Source organism: Gorilla gorilla, chromosome X (genome assembly GCF_029281585.2).
Source record: "Gorilla gorilla gorilla isolate KB3781 chromosome X, NHGRI_mGorGor1-v2.1_pri, whole genome shotgun sequence".
NCBI classification, from domain to species: Eukaryota; Metazoa; Chordata; class Mammalia; order Primates; family Hominidae; genus Gorilla; species Gorilla gorilla.
Window position 1 is genome coordinate 44,392,580 of NC_073247.2, and position 14,903 is coordinate 44,407,482.

At 36.2% G+C, this 14,903-nt stretch overlaps 1 long non-coding RNA gene across 1 annotated transcript in view; it reads left to right on the forward strand.

Moving 5' to 3' along the window:
• Positions 1-14,903, forward strand: part of LOC134757897 (uncharacterized) — a 559,232-nt gene that overhangs the window by 124,596 nt on the left and 419,733 nt on the right. The gene's annotated exons all lie outside the window — the stretch shown is intronic.

The following is a 14,903-nucleotide window of genomic DNA, read 5'->3' on the forward strand; positions in this document are numbered from 1 at the left end:
GGAGCAGATAAAGAGTGATTGGTTAGTGGTTACAAGTATGTTAGACGAAAGGTATAAGTTCTAATGTTTGATAGCAGAGTAAAATGACTGTAGTTAATAACAGTGTATTGTACATTTCAAAATGGCTAGAAGAGAAAACTTGAAATGTTTCTAACACAGAGAAATGATAAATGATAAATGCTCAAGGTGGTGAACACCTCAAATACCCTGACTTGAAGAGTTGATACACCACTTATGTATGTAACAAAATAAATTTTCTTAAAAAGAAGAAAAAAAGACAAGTGTTCCACTTTTTCTCCCTGTAGCATTCTATGCATGCCTTTATCATTTTTTTCTTCTCATTTTATTTGTGATTATCAATACTTGTACAATAGTTTACTTCAATAAGGCATATGTTGTAGACATCTTTGCATCACGTTTCAAGCTCTGGCAATGTGATATTTTTCTTCTAAATTCACAATAATATTTTCAAGAGTTCATGGATGTTTTTTCACATATAGATAGCCATAGCCTAATGTACTGATATTGAGTGTTCAGAATGTACAAAGAGTAAAATCATAGTGAATATATCAAGCTGAGTCACTTTTTCTCTTTTATTTTTTGTATATGACAACTTTCTCCTAATACTAAGAGAGAGAGAGAGGACTGACTTTAGTAAAAATAAAAATAAAAATTTAGTACCTTTTCCCCTCATTAACCTCCTGCTGGTGGGTTGGCATTGTGTGTGCAATATATTGACTCCCTGTATTTTTCTATTTCTTTTTTTTTTTTTTGAGACAAGATCTCACACTGTCACCCAGGCTGGAGTGCAGTGGCGGGTTCTCGGCTCACTGCAACCTCCACCTCCCAGGTTCAAGCGATTCTCCTGCCTCAGCCTCCGGAATAGCTGGGACTACAATTTTTAGTAGAGACAGGGTTTCACAATGTTGGCCAGCATGGTCTTGATCTCTTGACCTCGTGATCCTCCTGCCTCGGCCTCCCAAAGGACTGGGATTACAGGCGTGAGCCACTGGCACCTGGCCGACTGCCTCTATTTTTCTAATGCTGTGCTTTTTCTATCAGAGCTTTTTAGAATTCCTATTAAATGGCAATTCTATTTACTTCCTGTACTAGCAAACTGATATATATTGTCAGGTGCTGAGCATGGGATAGGTTGTATTTCTAAACACATTACTATTGATTTCTGGCTCCTTTGAAATTTTCCTCCATTGTTCTAAATCTGCCTTGTTAGATTGGTCATGTATTTTCACTGAGACCTTTGTGTTATAACTGAATCCCCATTTAGCTTCCCTCTATTAGGCTTATTTTTCTGTGTTAAAGTTCCTGTTGATTTTGGTAACTTAGAGAAAATACCATGAATCTAGAATCATTTGTATTTATAAAGTCATTCTATCTGCATCAGAACTGTTTGATTCTATTATTTTTGACTGATAATGAGAGATTAGTGAGAAACATGGAATTAGTTTTGCTATATGAACAACCAACCCAATCTCAATGGCTTAAAATAATCATTATTAGAGTTTCCTAGAGGTCACCTGGTTTAGGTTAGACTCAACTGAGGGTCTTGGGTTTAACTCCTTTATGTATCTGTAGGTTGAATGGCAGGCTCTAGGCTGGGAGCCAAGAAGCTTAGCTGCAAAGCTCTGTTCCACGTGCCTTGAATCCATGAATTTTGAGCCATCCTAGATAGTTCTACCTCAACAGATATAATGGAAGACTGTCAGTTTGGGTCCCCTGAGAGACAAATGATAAGATAGTATTGGATATGTGCAAGACTTATTGAGAGAAATGCCCTTGAAGGATAAAGGAGATTGGGAATCAGATTAATGTGGACATACTTTAGACTCCAGTGCAGATCTTATACTTGTGAAAGGGGAGAAAAGAGAGTAAGAAGGATCAGCAGAAGGAGCCTTAGAATGCAATGCAGTTTGAGAAAGTCTTGGCCAGTTTAAAGGTGAGTCTCAGAACATAGATGCCCATTAGATGAGCCCCAGGAGTCCCACGTTGACATGGGACTGGCTTTTGTATACCAACTCTATTCAGTCACTAGCTAAGACCAACCTGAGAAGAGCATGGCTTTTGCATGAATGCAGAGGCAAATCCAATGTGTGTGTCAGCTGGAGGCTCTCAGATAATTACTCTTCTCCAAGTTCTCTTTTGAAAAGAAATTTGAGTGGCAAACATAATGATTGCTCCTAAGATTCTTTCCAGAAAATGAAGATCAAGATTTCTTTTAATCAACTAAATATAGGCTCTTGGATTTATTCTGCATTAACTAGCATGTAAGGTTTCACTTCTTGATTAATATAATCATAAGAGAAAGAGAATAAAAAAACTTTTATTTGGAAAGTCACTCAATGAATTAGTTTCCTTGCTGTATGCTCTCTTGGCTGTAAGCTAAAAACAAACAATCCACAATAACCAACACAATACTGAAGCAGAAGATCAAAGTTGGAGAACTGATATTACTCGATTTAAAGTCTTGTATTTTAGAAGTTTTGTAGTTTCACATAATACATTGAGGTCTGTGATCCGTTTTGAGTTAATTCTTGTGAAAGGTATAAGGTTTGTGTCTAGATTTAATTTTTTGCATGTTGATATGCATTTGTTCCAGTATAATTTTTGAAAATACTATCCTTTCTCCATTGAATGGCTTTTGCTTCTTTGTCAAAGATCAGTTGACTATATTTATATGGGTCTATTTCAGGGATTTCTATTCTGTTTCACTGATATATTTGTGTATTCTTTTACCAATATCATACTCTTGATTACTGCAAAATTGTCATATATATGATTTGCAAATTTTTTTATTCCATCGGTGATCTTTTCATTTTGCTGATTGTTTCCTTTTCTGTGCAGAAGCTTTTAAGTTTGATGTAGTGTCACATGTTCATTTTTGCTTTTGGTGTTGCGTCCAAAAACAATTATTGCCAAGACTGATGTCAAGGAGCTTTTCTCCTAAGTTTTCTTCTAGGAATTTTATGGTTTTAGCTCTTACATTTAAACCTTTAATCTATTTTGAGTTTTTTTGTGTGTATGTATGTTGTAGGTTAAAGGTCCAATTTCATTATTGTGCGTATGGATATCCACCTTTTCCAGCAAAAATTTTTAAAGAGACTGTCTTTAGATAGAACACCAAAAGCATGATGCATGGAAGAAAAAACATGTATAATTTGAACATTTTTGAAATTAAAATGTTTTGTTCTGTGAATGTTAAGGGAACGAAAAGACTAGCTATTGACTTGGAGAAAATCTTTTCAAAAGACTTATCTGATTAAGGACTTGTAGCCAGAATATGCAAAGAAATCTTAAAATCCGGCTGTAAGAAAACAAATGTTGTAGTTTATTCAGGCTGCTAAACAAAATATTTAGACTGAGTAATTTGTAAGCAAAATAAATTTATTTCCTATAGTTCTAGAGGCTGGGAAGTTCAAGGTCAAGCCACCAGGAGATTCTCTGTCTGGTGAGGCGCCTCTTCCTCATAGATGATACCTTCTTACTACACCCTCACATAATAGAAGCAACAGACAAGCTTCCTCAGGCATCTTTTATAAGGACACTAATCCCATTCGTGAATGCTCCGTCCTCATGACCTAATCACCTCTTAATGGCCGCACCCCTTAATAGTATTGTATTGAGGATTAGGTTTCAGCATATGCATTTTGGGGGAACACAAACATTCAGATTATAGAAACAAACAATCAAACTACAAATCACAAAAGATCAGAATAGACACCTCACCAAAGATGTTAAACAGATTGCAAATGTGCACATGAAAATCTGCTCATCATCATATGTTATTAGGGAAATGCAACTTACAATAATGAGATGACACTACATATCTATTAGAATGGCCAACCTTTTTTTTTTTTTTTTTTAATGATAATACCAAACAAGTAGTGGTGAGGATATGGAGCAGAAACACTCATTCACTGCTGGTGGGAATGCAACGTGGTATAGCTATGATGGAGGACAGTTTGGCAGTTTCTTTCAAAGCTAAACATAGTCTTACTATACAATCCAGCAATTACGTTTCTTAATATTTACCAATGAGTTGAAAACTTACGTCACATGAAAATCTCCACATGAATGTTTACTGCAGCTTTAGAAATTTATAATTTCTAAAACTTGAAAGCAACTAGATATCCCTTAATAGATTAATGGATAAACAAATTGTGATATATCCATACAATGGAATATTATCCAATGATAAAAAGAAATGAGCTATCAAGTTATAAAAATACATGAGGGGACTTTAAAGGCTATTGCTACATTAAAGATGCCTATCTTAAAAGGCTATACATGGTATGAATTCAAATATATGATATTCTGTAAAAGGTAATACTATAGCAAGAGTGTATTAGTCCGTTTTCATGCTGCTGATAAAGACATACCCAAGACTGGGCAATTTACAAAAGAAAGAGGTTTAATGGACATACAATTCCAAGTGGCTGGGGAGGCCTCACAATCATGGTGGAAGGCAAAGAGGAGCAAGTCACTTCTTACATCAATGGCAGCAGGCAAAGAGCAGTCTTGCGCAGGAAAACTCCCCCTTATAAAACCACCAGATCTCATGCAACTTATTCACTATCATGAGAACAGCGCAGGAAAGAACTGCACCCATGATTCAATTACCTCTCACTGGGTCCCTCCCACAACACCTGGGAATTCAAGATGAGAATTGGGTGGGGACACAGACAAATTATATAATTTCACCCCGGCCCCTCCTAAATCTCACGTCTTCACATTTCAAAACCAATCATGCCTTCCCAACAGTGCCCCAAAGTCTTAACTAATTTCAGCATTAACTCAAATGTCCACAGCCCAATGTCTCATCTGAGACAAGGCAAGTCCCTTCCATCTATGAGCCTGTAAAATCAAAAGCAAGTTAGTTACTTCCTAGATACAATGGAGTTATAGTCACTGGGTAAATACAGCCATAACAATTGTGAGAAATTGGCTAAAACAAAGGGGCTACAGGCCCCATGCAGGTCTGAGATCCAGCAAGGCAGTCAAATCTTAATGTTCCAAAATGATATTCTTTTACTCCATGTCTCACATCCAGGTCACCTTGATGCAAGAGGTGGGTTCTCATGGTCTTGAGCAGCTCTGTCCCTGTGGTTTTTCAGGGTACAGCCTTCCTCCAAGCTGCTTTCACAGGTTGGTGTTGAGTGTCTGTGGCTTTTCCAGGTACATAGTGCTAGCTGTCAGTGGATCTACTATTCTGGGGTCTGGAGGATGGTGGCCCTCTTCTCACAGCTCCACTAGGCAGTGCCCCAGTAGGGACTCTGGGTGGGGGCTCTGACTCCACATTTCCCTTCTACACTGCGCTAGCAGAGCTTCTCCATGAGGGCCCCACCCCTGCAGCAAACTTCTGCCTGAGCATCCAGACATTTCCTACATTCTCTAAAATCTAGGCAGAGGTTCCCAAACACTGATTCTTGACTTCTGTGCACTCGCAGGCTCAACACCACGTGGAAGCTGCCAAGGCTTGGGGCTTGCACCTCTGAAGCCATGGCCTGAGCTCTACTTTGGCCCCTTTCAGCCACGGCTGGAGCAGCTGTGACACAGGGCACCAAGTCACTAGGCTGCACACAGCAGGGGGACCCTGGGTCCAGCCCATGAAACCATTTTTTTCTCCTAGGCCTCTGAGCCTGTGATGGGAGGGGCTGCCGTGAAGACCTCTGACATGTCTTAGAGACATTTTTCCCATTATCTTTTGCAATAACATTTGGATCCTTATTACTTATATAAATTTCCACTGCCAGCTTGAATTTCTCCTCAGAAAATGGGATTTTCTTTTCTATCACATTGTCAGGCTGCACATTTTCCAAACTTTCATGCTCTGCTTCCCTTGTAAAACTGAACGCCTTTAATAGCACCAAAGTCACCTCTTGAATGCTTTGCTGCTTAGAAATTTATTCTGCCAGATACCCTAAATCATCTCTCTCAAGTCCAAAGTTTCACAAATCTCTAAGGCAGGGGCAAAATGCCACCAGTCTCTTGGTTCAAACATAACAAGAGTTACTTTTACTCCAGTTCCCAACAAGTTCCTCGTTCCCATCTGAGACCACCTCAGCCTGGACTTTGTTGTCTGTATAGCTATAAGCATTTTAGGTAAAGCTCTTAAACAAGTCTCTACAAAGTTCCAAACTTTCCCACATTCTCCTGTCTTCTTCTGAGCCCTCCAAACTGTTCCAGCCTCTGCTTGTTACCCAGTACCAACATCACTTTCACATTTTCAGATATCGTTTCAACAGCACCCCACTACTGGTACCAGTATACTGTATTAGTCCATTTTCACACTGCTGATAAAGACATATCTGAGACTGGACAATTTACAAAAGAAAGAGATTTAACGGACCTACAGTTCCACATGGCTGGGGAAGCACCACAATCATGGCGGAAGGTAAAAGGCACATCTCACATGGCGGCAGACAGGAGAAGAGAGCTTGTGCAGGAAAACTGTCCCTTATGAAACTATCAGATCTCACAAGACTTATTCTCTATCATGAGAACAGCATGGAAAGACCTGCCTCCATGATTCAGTTACCTCCCACTGGGTCCCTCCCACAAAACATGGGAATTCAAGATGAGATTTGGGTGGGGACATAGCCAAACCTTATCAGAGAATAAAATAATAAGTGGCTTTCAAGTGTTCAGGGGGACAAAGGGAGGGAGGAATAGGTGAAGCAATGAGATTTTTACAGTTGCCAAACTATTCTGTGTAGTACTGTAATAGTAGGTACAAAACATTATGCATGTGTCAAAACCCATAGAACTTTACAATACTAACAGTGAACCCTTAGATAACCTATGAATTTTAATTAATAACAATGTATCAATATGGGTTTATCAGTTTTAACAAACGCATCACACTATTCAAGATGTTAATAATAGTGGAAAATTTTGGTGGGGAGGAGTTTTGGAAATTTTCTTGTACAATCTGCTCATTTTTTGTGTGAACCTAAAACTGCATTTTTTGTGTGAACCTAAAACTGCTATAAGAAACTGAAGCTGGTTGTTAATCTAAGAAAATCAAACAATAATGCCAGTACTCATTGACTCATGTTTTAGTGATCTTTGTCTTTCCTTTGACAGGTTTTAGAAAGATATAAATTGCCCTCCTAATCCTGCCTTTTGCCAGTTATATGATCTTGGTCCATTTTCTGAACCTCAGTGTTCCCATTGGTGAAATATGGTTAACAATACGCAACAGATAACATGTTGAGGATACCTGCAGGAGGAAGAGTTGCATGAGATCTTCAATACATGTCCCTTCCTTTCACCTTTTTTAAATATTCTCTCCTAGCAATAAATAAATACATAAATAAATAAATAAATAAATAAATAAATAAATAAATAAATGTGGGGCTTCCCCAGCCATGTGGAACTGTAGGTCCATTAAATCTTTCTTTTGTAAATTGCCCAGTCTTGGATACCTGCAGGAGGAACAGTTGCATGAGATCTTCAATACATGTCCCTTACTTTCCTCTTTTTCAAATATTCTCTCCTAGTAATAAATGGGAACAACTTGAGACAAACATCCCTTGCATACTTTCTTATTGAACCATGTTTATTTCAATACCCACTCTCCTTTCCTCAATATAACTCAAATTTTTGTATTTTGTTCTTCCTTTTTTTATATTTTCAGATCTCAGAACACAACTTAGAAAGTACCTAGAGTATTTACAATAGAGTAGAAATAAGTTGTTCAGCATTCTATTAAGGAATTATTTTTGGTGAATTGTTGAGGCGAATTGTTTGGTGAATTGACTGTACTCTAGCCATAGCACCATGAGAGATTGAAAAAATAATCCCATCTCTAGCCATAGCACCATGAGAGATTGAAAAAATAATCATGAATAAAACATAAGTCCTGCTTTTAAGTAATTCACAGTCAGAGAAGATTCATGAGAAGAAACCATACTGATATAGTCATCAACACCTCAGTGTGAATTCATTTTAGATAGTTTTCTCAGACATATTGATGCATGAGATGTGGCCTCAGCATAAGAATGCTATGAATCCCAGTGGGAGAAGGTATCCCTTAAAGGAAGGTGGGGAATTCGAGAAATTGAAGTTTACTAGCACTAAATAATACTCTACTTACTTTGAAATTATATTCATTAAAAGCAAATACTCTCCGCTTAAAATCCTATGCTTTGAAGTGAAAAATTCAGTATGAAAGATTTGTATCGGTGGAAACAAAAAAGAATTATTTATGTACATTAAGCTTTAAAGAGATTTTGGATTTTTAATCCTTTTATATTGTTTCTAAGAAACTCATTTTGGTCTTTTTGCACTATAAAATTAATATTCCTACAGTGTTTGAACTTTTTGTTTCTCCTGCATGTATAAACTTTGAATATAGGTTTCAAAGAAAATTTAATAATCTTGTTTTGTTTTACATTTCCTTAATTAAGGTGTTAATTATGATCAAACTGCATGACATCACAATTTGTGAGGGTAAAATTCACTTTACCCTCACTCTAATTTTTACTAATTTTATTAATAAATGATGTGTTTTCAGCAATGTTTTAATTCTTTTTATACATGAATATTATTTCCTAGATTAATGATATCTGTAGAACCTGAAATTAAAAAGATATTCTGGAGCAATTAATTTATTTACCTGAATTTTCAATATTAACAGTGTTATTTTCATAATATTTATATTCATTCATTTCATAATTTAAGTTTTTCATGAAACAGTGTATATATTTTTAGGTAATACCCACAATTCTAACTATGTATGTCCCAAATTTCCTGAAGCTCTCTTCAGAAAAGTTACAGAGAATATTAATTAGATATATATATTAGCTCTTTATCTAGATAATAGGATATAAAATAGATCATTCAAATATAATAGTATGTTTGCCTTCCAACTCATCCCTACTTTCCTTTTTAAATATAGCATAGTTTTTAAATATTATTTTGTATTATTTCAAAGTTAAAGAGACCAAAAAAAAAGCCCTACCATTTCCAAGAAATTAAATCTCCTTTCTAGAAAAGATGTATTCAGCATCTACTTGGGATTCTTTGCTTTAAAACTTCTGAAAGATTTCACAAAATTAAAATAACCATGAAAACATGACCAGCAGCATATATTTTCCAATACAATATCTTTCATCACCTTTATATGTCTGTTGGATTTTTATTTCTCACTATGTCTCAAACCCTTAGTGTTTTACATAGTAGTTCTGTCTTAAGATATAATGAAACTTATTTTAGTGTAGAGACTTTTATTAAGAATAATACAGTGAATTTTATTATTCTGTATTAGACCAGAATCTAGACAAATATTCTTACAGTGGATGTGGATGTTCTTATGAATCTGTTACACTCTAGAGATTAAAATTTCTACAATAACATCAAATACTTCCTAGTGGACACAAACAGATACGATATACTATGAAGAATAAAACTTACAATTTAACTGTAGAATTTAGATTTCCAGCAGTGAATATATAAGCAATAAATTATACAAGTGACTTTACCAGCAGTAGTAGCAAATTTTGAATAGAGAATAAAGCAACTGTGTTCCAAACGTGTCAGGAGAACATTAGTAGTATCATTATAAATGCTAGATACCCACTCCTGCATCAATTCCACATATTTGAAATTCACTGGCTTGTGTGACCTCAAAGTTTCCAAATGTTGAAGTTGTATCTGGCAAAGTGAATACCGTAACACTACTTACCTTGGCCCTAGGAATAGTCCCTGTTTTAGGGTTAAAGCATAATTACTTTATTAATAATGATAATTGATGAAAATGTGAATAAGCAGTAGGGGAAATGATATTGGCTTGAGTGATTCTGAAGATCAGCAACTGAGCTTGCAATGTGATATATTTTTTTAAAATGTTTGAGCCAGCTGGTAAGACCTTGTGTCAGAGGGTAACAAAACTCCAGTTGGTGGGCTGACATTTAGGATTACCAGTACATATAGTCCATCTGACCTTTTTTTACACTTCCTTTTGGTGAGACTGATAACTGATATTCAATACAAAGTATTTAAATATAAACAGGTCATATTTGTAGCTGCCATGCTCAGAATAGTGATGCTTTAAGAGTATTCTAGCAGGTCTATTCTGATTCTCTCACTGTTGCAAAACCAGAAAATCTGAGACAGGTCTTAGTTAATTTAGACAGTTTATTTTGCCAAGGTTGAGAACACACCCATAACACAGCCTCAGGAAGCCCTGACGACATGTGCCCAAGGTGGTCAGGGCACAGCTTGGTTTTATACATTTTCAGGAGACATGAGACATCTATCAATATGTAAGAAGTAAATTAGTTCCATCCAGAAAGACACAGACAGCTCAAAGCAAGCCCCACCCCACCCCACTGAGGGCTTCCAGGTCACAGGTAGGTGAGAGACAGATGGTTGCATTCTTTTGAGTTTCTGATAAGTCTTTCCAAAGGAGGCAATCAGAATATGCATCTATCTCTGTGAGCAAAGGGATGACTTGAATAGAATAGGAAGCAGATTTGCCCTGAGCAGTTCCCAGCTTGAAGGGTCCCAAAGGTATTTTTCTTACATACTCTGTTTTCTGCTCTTTATCTCTACATTCTCATTATTGATTGCTATTTCAAGGTTCTGTCATTTCTTCTTTCATTGTTCTCAAAATCACTCTCACTTATTTTCAAATATTCTTTCTATTATTAAAACCTATTATATTTATAGCAACTAACTGAAAATAAATAAGAAATTAGAATACAAACAAATAAACAACACTTCAACAAATAAATCTTGGGCTGGGCAGGTACCACTTCAGAGTACCATCTATGCTTTTCCCATTGAAGAGAAACTGGCCATCCCAGAGGTGTTTCAGGCTGGCTATTTACTTGGCCACACTTTGTACTGTCTTCCCCTTAACCACCCAAGGACAGCTATTCCATAAAGGCTAAGCAATGCTTAGTAAGAAATATTTTCCTCTGTTAGCATTTTGAATGTGTAATTTTAATAGAATGTGACAGTTAATAGTAGGAGCTGAAGAACAAGAGGTATGTGGTGTAAAATAAAAGACAGAAACAACTATAATGTGCTATGACCAAAATGTACATGGAAGCAGAGTAAGTAAGGTTTCAAAAGAGCATAGAAAAACACTCACTAAGAACCACCACGTATCCTGATGAAACTTCAGCCCAGTTCCAGTTTTATTGCGTAGATGTCTCCACAATAATTTTTTTTTCTGAGTTAAACGGAATGAGTTCTTGTCGTTTATATCAAACAGGGATATCATTAATTCTGACATGGTCTCAGAGCATCTAAATGACCACTGAGATCCAAGAACCATCATTTCTCTGGATAATAATGTAGCCTCTTTATTGCTCTGCTTTGGTCTTTGCTCCAGAATCTACTCTCCAACAGCAGCCAGAGAGGTCATTATAAATGCATGATAGATAATATCATAACTTGTTCAATAACCTACAATGATTTCACATCCCAGAGTAAAAATAAAAAAGTGTTTGCCATGGCTTAAAGAGGCCTCCATGGCTATTCCTCTATACCTGTCCAGCTCCAATTAGGGGCACTGGCCTCTTGACTCTTCTGGAAATACTCAGCAAACTTTTTTTTTTCCCCCTCAGTCATTTGCACCTGTTTCCTCTGCCAGAAGTGAAGCCTCTTCCCTAGACATCAACTTGGCTCCCTCTGTCACTTCCCATCACTTTGAGAAGCTTCACCCTAGCCCTTCACCAGCACTCTATGTTCCGTTTATAGTGTCATTATTTTACTAAATTGTTACAACCTGATGGAGCATATATTAATTTATTATGTTTGTGGTCTTTCATCCCCCGCTAGAATAGAAGCTCTACAATGGACAGTGGTTAATATATGGGATCACTAGCCCCTGAACTACTACCAAGTACTCATAAAGCACTCAATAGATATTTTTTGAATTAATTAGTTAATATACAAAACTTATGTATCATAACCTCATGATTAGAATCATCTAATTTCACACTGAAGGAATATATGATAGTTAGAAGGGGATAAGGAAAGAGGAGAATATGAATAAAAAGGTGGAGTAACTAAATTAAAATACAACGTGCACTTATATCTTCACAATACAACTAAACTTCTTCATCATTTGTCTAGAGATCTGAGACAAAAATCAGAAATAGAGAACAAGGAATGTGAGAATTAAAAGGAAATTACATTTAATAATGATGTTTATGTAAAATGTGATAGGCTAATTTAATATAAATCCACGAAAGAAGCATAAAATGGAGGATATATGGTAAATATGTGACACATAAAATTTTTATTAAAGCAAATTAGTTTTACATCATTTTATCAGCAATTACTTCCTTATTCACAATTCAGTTTCACCTCCTTTGTATATATTTTAAGCTGTAACTTTGACACAGTTTATGACAAAGGAAATATATACTTCAATATTATCACACTGTTAGCCGAAAATATTTGAACAAAAATAAGTATTGCTTTCCAAATAATTTTCTTAAAGGAAGTACAATCTTACCGCTGAAAATTAAAACAACAATCTAGGTGAATTGTTATATTGTTCCAAATATGATTTATAAGATTCTAATGTTTTTATGACTTATAGGTCTTTTAAAAAACTATTTGAGAGACAGGAATGTATATTAGATTATTTTATCTGGTTTAGGTAGAATAAATGTAAGCAATGACAAGCGATATATACCTCATCATGCTTATATTTTCTTTTTTTTTTTTTTTTTTGGGACAGTGTCTCGCTCTGTTGCCCAGGTTGGAGTGCAGTGGCGCGATCTAGGCTCACTACAATCTCCTCCTCCCGGGTTCACACCATTCTCCTGCCTCAGCCTCCTGAGTAGCTGGGACTACAGGCGCCTGCCACCATGCCCGGCTAATTTTTTGTATTTTTAGTAGAGATGAGGTTTCACCGTGTTAGCCAGGATGGTGTTGATCTCCTGACCTCGTGATCCACCCACCTCGGCCTCCCAAAGTGCTGGGATTACAGGCATGAGCCACCGCGCCCGGCCTCATCATGCTTATATTTTCTAAATATTGAAAAGACTTAATAGCAATCAATTATTCCTTCCTTTTCTCCCTCCTTTATCCTTTCCTTTCTTTCATCATATATATAATATATATAAATATTAGATATATAAAGTGCTTATAATGTATCAACATACGACATCAGTCAAAATCTCTACCCTTAAAACAGACTAGTCAGTCTTCTTCATTACGTTTTCATTTCTTTCTGCCTTCCTTTCTTTCAATTATAAGATGTAATTCAGGAATATATCATTCCTCCCTTTTTTTTTCCTTCTCCTCCTTTCCTTTCTCCCTTCCTTCCTTTTTTATTTTCTTCCTCCCTTCCTTCCACAGGTATTCCACGAATAAGTACATGTAAAAGATCCAAATGATACGGAAGTATAAAGAGTAAAATACAAATGCCTACAACTGCCCTTCTTGTATTCTACTGCTCGGAGAGCAAATGTGGGTCATGAGAATACTCCAAACAAATATTCTGCTTTAGGAGAAGAAGGACAGGTTTTGTATGGAGGTTTAGCAACAGAGTCAGTTGTAGATCAGTTGGTTTGGGGAATAATTACTCCAAACTGGTTCTTAAAAGAGGGAGGAATTTATGTTGTGAATTAGCTGTCAAAGGCTGGGCAATTTGTGTTTTCAAGAGTGGTGAGGTGGAACAGTTAGGGCCTAAAAATATGTGGGTGCCAGAGTGGGAAATATTAAGTCCTTTGTGGTCTCTTACCTATATTTCATAATTATCTCTCATTGTCAAGTAATGAGATGCTCCCCCTGAGTTCATTTTCTACACATTTAAAACTTATCCCTGTGAACAGGCACATATTTTTTTTTTTTTTTTTGAAATGGAGTTTTGCTCTTGTTTCCCAGGCTGGAGTGCAATGGCGCAATCTCAGTTCACCACAACCTCTGTCTCCCAGGTTCAAGCGATTCTCCTGCCTCAGCCTCCCGAGTAGATGGGATTACAGGCGTGCGCCACAACCCCCAGCTAATTTTGTATTTTTAGTAGAGATGGGGTTTCTCCATGTTGGTCAGGCTGGTCTTGAACTCCTGACCTCAGTTGATCTGCCCACCTCAGCCTCCCAAAGTGCTGGGATTATAGGTGTGAGCCACCATGCCCAGCCAACAGCCAAACATTTTATAATTATTTTAATATTTGTGACAGAATGCTTCCTAAATGGTAACAACAGATTGCTATAAGGATTATTCCCAAAAGAAAAAAATCAAAATTTTTTATTTAATTTCAATAATGACCTACAACTTTACTACCTTCTATGGATATGGGTTATTTATCTACAGGTTAAAACAATAAAAATAGCTGTGTTTCAGGATTTTGTATGATGTTGACTTTCATTTTCAAAATTAATTTCATATTTTCACTCATATTACCTGCTTATTATCACCTGGATTTTTTTCCTTATTTTTCCGCCCCCACTTTCTCATAATTATTATGCATATTAAAACAAACATATATACTATCAAACTGGGAAGGCGTAAATTATTGCTGAGTAAAATCCCCATACCACTTTCCTCCAGTCCCACCTTTTGAAGGTAACTATTTCTAGGAGTTTGCTGCACAGTCGTCTTACTATATTTTATGAGTATTCCAGTACACACATGTTAAAGCAAAGGCAAACATTTCATCTATATATATACATATGTGTGTGTGAGAGTGTGTGTATAGGCATATAATGTCTTTTAAATACAAATTTAATTCTATAATTCATATAATTTTGCATTTAAAAATAGAACAAAATCATCATGGATATTTTTCTGGATCAGTACATAGAGATTTATTATATTCTTTAACTTCTTTATATTATAGGCAGACTTGTAACTAACAGCTCCTCTCCACTTTCTAATTTAATCTGATTTTGTAAATCAAAGATTGCACCACTTAGAAT